This window comes from Balaenoptera borealis, assembly GCF_965194805.1.
Source record: "Balaenoptera borealis genome assembly, chromosome: 7".
Taxonomy (NCBI): Eukaryota; Metazoa; Chordata; class Mammalia; order Artiodactyla; family Balaenopteridae; genus Balaenoptera; species Balaenoptera borealis.
Window position 1 is genome coordinate 18,579,024 of NC_138864.1, and position 6,507 is coordinate 18,585,530.

Genomic DNA, 6,507 nt, shown 5'->3' on the forward strand with positions numbered 1-6,507 from the left:
CACAGAAAATGCACGAACACCTCAAAGCCTGAGAAATAACTCATTTGCCTTGCTAGGACTCTCCTGCTCTTTTCAAAGGAGCCCAAGCTGCCTTCTGGTTTTTACTTGGAACCCAACTAAAGCCTTTATGAACACTGTGTACCAGACCTTGGACATGAGCTGGTCGCACAGTTTTCGTGGGTGGTGGTGTAACTACTGTCTTCCCAGCATGATGTATAATCGCATCATCCTAGGACTTGGATAAATGGCATCAGACATCAGTGGCTGCGTGGAGAAGATGGTGACCAGTATCCTCTTCGCAAACTTAGAAATCTGAGAGGCGTGTGCTTCTACTCATCCTCGACTCCGCTGCAGGGCCAGGACTAGACGAGCCCTAGCTGTTGAGGGCAGCCTTCCTCAAGGTGTACAGCGTGGGTTTGATACGTTTTTCATAATAACCACTATAATATGCTAAAATAAGCTTAATAGTCCATCCAAATATCGGGTTGGTCAAAAAGTTCGTTTTACGGAAAACCCAAATGAACTTTTCAGCCAACCCAAGAGTCAGTGGCTCATTGGTTATCCTTTGTTATGATTGCTTACTGGTAACACATACTGACTTTTTCCATTGAAGGGGTAATTGAGACACACCCCTTAATTCTATGCAGATTGAGAGGCAGGCTAGGTACCTTGAAACTCTTTCAAAGGCTATCTAAACTCAGTCTCTTAAAATCCAGTTAATTCCCAGTCCCCTGGGGTCTCAGGTCCAACACTGAGGTGGCCTCATTTTTATAGGTTGGGTCAAGGTCATGTGCTTATTCCTACTCCTCTGTACCCACCAGGGTGCGTCTGCCATTTGCTCTGGGAAAACCCCTCCTGATGCCTTTTAGTGCCATGAAAACCAGTGCAGGAGCGCCTGGTCTATGGCACATTGCCACACGGCTGATACCCTTACACCCTCCCCCTGTTAATAAATAGCATCAGACTCAGTGTCCTTACGCTCTGCTCTCCAAAAACCGGCCAGTGACCACCAAATGATTTCTGTGACATCTGATGATGCCGCCAGACTTCTCCAAATTCTCTGTAAGTTTCCAAGAGACTCATTTTCCTTGTTTTCTTGCTTCTTCCAATGGCTGCTGGAGTGGGGCGGGGGGGGGGTGCGCAGGACAGCATCAGTCTCCCTCTCTCTCAGTCTGTACGCCCACCATCCAGAGAATGTTTCCTTGGAGGGTCCCATTACTGCTTCCAAGTCCACATGTTCGTTCATTAAACATTTGTAAGGCTCATGCTAAGTGTCAGTTACTGTGCACTGGACCACAGGGCCGGAGACCCTGCGCTCAAGGAACTGCTCTCGAAACCCCGCTGCAGCCCACCACTGAGGGGTCCCCCCTTCAGAGCCCTGGGCCTGGAAATGTGAGGCCTCGCCTCTGCCATTCCTTTTCCAGATTCCAAGCACCTGCCTTTGTTTCTTTTCTCAAAATGTCATGCGACCTTGTGCTTTAATCCCTGCTACCGCATCTGGGAGTGGTCCTTACCCCTGCCAGGGAAGACTTTTGGTGCTTGTCGTGCCACTATCTCCCTGCTTCCCTTCTTCCTAGTTTATCCTTCACTCCCCAGACCATGTACCTACACTGATGTCAAAGGGTTAGCACTCCCCTCTTGGTCTCCCTCTCTCTCTCTCTCTCTCTCACACACACACACACACACACACACACACACACACACACACACACACTAATGAGGAATACTGTTGTATGACACGCGGAATCCCCATGCCTCTGCTTGGCTTTCAAAGCCCTCCACGTCTTCACCGATGCTTGTCTTCTGCTTCCGTCAGAGGGCCCTCCTCGCTGGTCCATCCTGCCCTCCCGCTGCACCTCTACCCTTTGCTCACTGCATTGCAACCGCCTCCTGAAATGCCCGCCCCTCCCGTCTGCCTCTGCAACGCCCCCTCCCTCCAGGCACGGATTAAGTCCCACCTCCTGGACAAAGCTTTCTCACCAGTTCACTCCTCTGTCCACACCTGTTCAGCTCATTGAATTTAGTGTAAAAAGGATATCAGTTAGCCCTTTGTTTCCCCCGTTAACTGAAAACTCTCTACCAACCTTCTCTGTATTCCGAGTCTGCTCCAGGACCTTATACACAAGTGCACCAAGCAAAGGAACAAGGTACTACTGAGTGATGGATTAATTCAGGGAAGCCCAGAAACTCCAATCCCCAATCTGAAATTCAATATAAGAAAGTACCCAAAGTACATGGCCAAAAAATAGTTTGACTACAAAATTGAGAATTTCTATCTAATGAATGATGCTTGAGACAAAATCAGTAGACAGATGATAGATTTGCTGAGAATATTCGTGACAGCTGAAAGTCACAAAGGATAAGTATCTTATAAGTTTAAGATACTTATCTTATATCTTTAAGATAAGTATCTTAAACTCATTGAAGTCAACAAAAAACTAATAATTAGTATTATCTTAATACAATTTTAATAATTCACTTATGTTTGTTATTTATCTTTGTATTTATAATATTAATAAATTACTTGTAATAGTAAGTATAATATACATATTATGTAATAATATACAGTATTATTATATATTATAGTATTGTATTATATTATTATATAATATATAGCATATAATAACTAACATTTATTGCATGTCTGTTATTTACCAGACACTCACCTAAGTGTTCTGCAAGTATTAATCTTCATTAATCTGTGAGGTAGTTGCTGATTTTCCCTTTTATAAATGAGGAGGCTGAGGTACAGCGAGTGACATGAAGGAACTTCCTCAAGGTCACACAGCCAATAAACAGCAGGGCCAGGCTATAGCCTAGGCATCCTGACTCTAACATAGGTTTGCCCTTCTGCTATCCACCCTTCTTTTTGCTCTGTGTTAAGGACTTGAATAGACAAGGCTGTGGAGGAGACACTTGAGTGGATACTAGGCATAAAAGGAGACCTTCAGCTTCCTAGTAATCAGACCAGTGCCAATAATCTCATAGACTAATGAGATACTGCTTGGTAGCCAGCAGGTTGGTGAAAATTAAAGTGTCAGCTAACATAGCACTGATGGTATTTAGTGAACATGTGTGTGTATAGTCCCTGTGACCTACAACCCTGGGGTTACATTCCCAGGGGATTGCTTACTCTGGGCGTGAAGAGATCCTCTGAGGTGGCAGTCACCGCATAGCTGGGGATGGCCAGGAGGGGGCAGCAGGTGAGGTGCTGGTCCCTGGGGGATGGATGCAGCGAGCTGTGAAGAGCAGTAAACCAGGTGAGCAGACAGATGTACAGACACAGGCAGGTAAGGTTGCTATGCCATTTATATCAACGCAAAAATACATTCTTCACAGATGATACTCTAGTTTTCACAGATACATAAGCTTGAAGGACATAAACAGATCGAGCATCTATGGAGGAACTGGAATAGGGAAAGAAGGGGAAAAAAGAATAAAATAACAAGTACGTAAAACGATGTAACCTGACTGGTACAGATTAATGGTGATAGTGTGCTCTACACTGAGAAATATGACACACACAAAAACGAGAATGAAGGTTAAAAAAATACACAAAACCCAAAAAGCAAACAGAAAATATATACCATGGAGACACTCAGAGAATGCTAATTTCAGGACAAGCCATCAAAACCTCATATTTGAGCTTTGAGACTTAATTTTCGACAACCCATCTCCCCTCAATCTCAAGAATGGTTTCAACTGGTAAATTCAGATCAGGTTAACCCAAGGGGAATTTGTTCATCTTCCTCAGTGGTTGTGGACAACCCAACTTTTTCCTTCTTCAGGGAAAATTCAGGTACACTGGCTGCCAACGGATGTCTAGCTGGACCTGGCCATGGTTCACTAGTCATGGAGTTGACCTCACCTTCAAGGCAATGTTCTTCTCCAAGACAGTTAAAGCAAACCCAGAATGAGGGTGCTCCTGCATTTAAAAACTGGAGTCAGGTATTGATACAAGCCCTTGGAGGTCTCAGTGAAATGAAAAGGAAAGAAGGTGTGAGAATCTAGTTTTTAGCTAAGATGTTTTCCAAACCATAGTCAGCTACCATGTCCCTCAGAGACAGGCATACTGAGTATATTGTTGATAATCCTTTTGGTTTTTAAAAACCATGAAACATTAAAACACTTTAAAATTATAAATAAACTTGAAGCATGGGGATGGTACAGACAGATGGCAAATTCTAAATATCCCCAAGAGAGTTCTATTTTGTAGGCATATTTAGATTTACTGAAGGTCTTCTCTCTTAGTTTCTCGACAGAGCCAGAACCAATTACCTATGATAATCAGCATAATTCAGCTTTGGGTATGTACTGTAGTCGTGTACATATACCTGTGTGTGCACGTGTGTGTGTGTGTGCGTGCGTGGGCACATTGGGCTCTCTCCATGCCTCAACGTTTGCATCTTTTCTAGGTGCGATATTTGAGCATTTCCTTTGCACTGGCTTGGGATAAGTTTGCTGGAGGAAGTACTTTCTGTAGTGGTCAGGCTGGGTAACAAAGCCAGTGGCTATATATACCCTCACAATACACTCAGGAATTAATGGGGTTTTGCAAAGGAACCTACTCAGAATACAAGTTTTCTAGAGCAGTTATTAAGTCAAGAGGAAGCAAGCAACGTGCATTATTACATCAAAACCAAAATGATAAGCTTTCATTTTTTGCATCCTGCCACACCTGTTATTTCAACAACTGGAGTGTCAGTTCAGTTCAGAATCACAAATTATTGGAATCGGGAGAGACCAGAAACATCACCCTCTCCTCTCATTTTGAGGCTGGGGAAATGGGGGCCTTGCAAGGAGGAGTCGCTTGCTTAAAAATACCAAGCACGTTAGGAATACAATTGGAAAAACAAGTTTCCTGCCTTGCATTCCAGGACACTTTCATTCATCATGCTGAGTCTTTGCTGTTAACAGACATCACTTACTGGGGCTCTGATGCAGGGGAATATAACATGTATGACATACCTCCTATGGCCAGAAGGGGGTGCTAGAAGTTAGTGTAAGTGAATGCATCCAACTACTACTGCACTTTGTAAGCAGGAAGCACGAATTGAGAATGGATCCGATGTACAGTAACCCCACAATTTGCATTAAAATGAAACAGTCCAGTGAGGAGACAAATTAATTCCTGAATCATAAACAGCCAAGCATGTTACTTAGGGCACAGGCTCTGGAGACTGGCTGACTTGGCTCAAATTCTTGGTGTGTCTTTATTCCCTAGGCAACCTCGAGTAAGTTACTTAACCTCCCTAAGCCTCTGTTTCATCTGTAAAATGGGCATAAGTATGCTTTTACGCTTGCAAAGGAGGGATAAGTATGTACAATGCTTCACATTCAATAAAGGGTATCTGATATCATTTAATGGATCAATGCTTTCTGTTACAACCTTAAGAAAATTAGACTTTAAAAGGCCATCAACTATTAACTCAAAAGTGTTAGAAGAAATTTCTTTTACTTTCTGAGGTCGACCACGTTAATGAATGTAGGTTCTTCAAGAATATCTTACAGTCTTTGTGTGCTGGTGTGTGAGAGTTATTCTTGAGTTTCTGTAATATTTCTGAAATTTTCTTCATGGTCCCTTGCATATTATAATTTAAAAAGAAATCATATATATATATACATATATACGTGTGTATATATATATACACATATATATGTATATATATATATACATATATATATCACCTTTATGTATTGAACAGATGTTGGCACAGGCTTTGTAATTTGTTAGACTTGGGTTTGAATCCAGGCTCCATTACCTACTTCCTAAATGACCCTGAGCAGAGTGGCCATCATTAAAAAATCTGCAAATAATAAATGCAGGAGAGGGTATGGAGGAAAGGGAACCCTCTTGCACTGTTGGTGGGAATGTAAATTGATACAGCCACTATGGAGGTCAGTATGGAGGTTCCTTAAAAAACTAAAAATAGAACTACCATACGACCCAGCAATCCCACTACTGGGCATATACCCTGAGAAAACCATAATTCAAAAAGAGTCATGTGCCACAATGTTCATTGCAGGTCTATTTACAATAGCCGGGACATGGAAGCAACCTAAGTGTCCATCAACAGATGAATGGATAAAGAAGATATGGCACATATATACAATGGAATATTACTCAGCCATAAAAAGAAACAAAATTGAGTTATTTGTAGTGAGGTGGATGGACCCAGAGACTGTCATACAGAGTGAAGTAAGTCAGGAAGAGAAAAACAAATACCATATGCTAACACGTATATATGGAATCTAAAAAAAAAAAGGTTATGAAAAACCTAGGGGCAAGACAGGAATAAAGACACAGACATAGAGAATGGACTTGAGGACACAGGGAGGGGGAAGGGTAAGCTGGGACGAAGTGAGAGAGTGGCATGGACATATATACACTACCAAATGTAAAATAACTAGCTAGTGGGAAACAGCTGCATAGCACAGGGAGATCAGCTCGGTACTTTGTGACCACCTAGAGGGGTGGGATAGGGAGGGTGGGAGGGAGACGCAAGA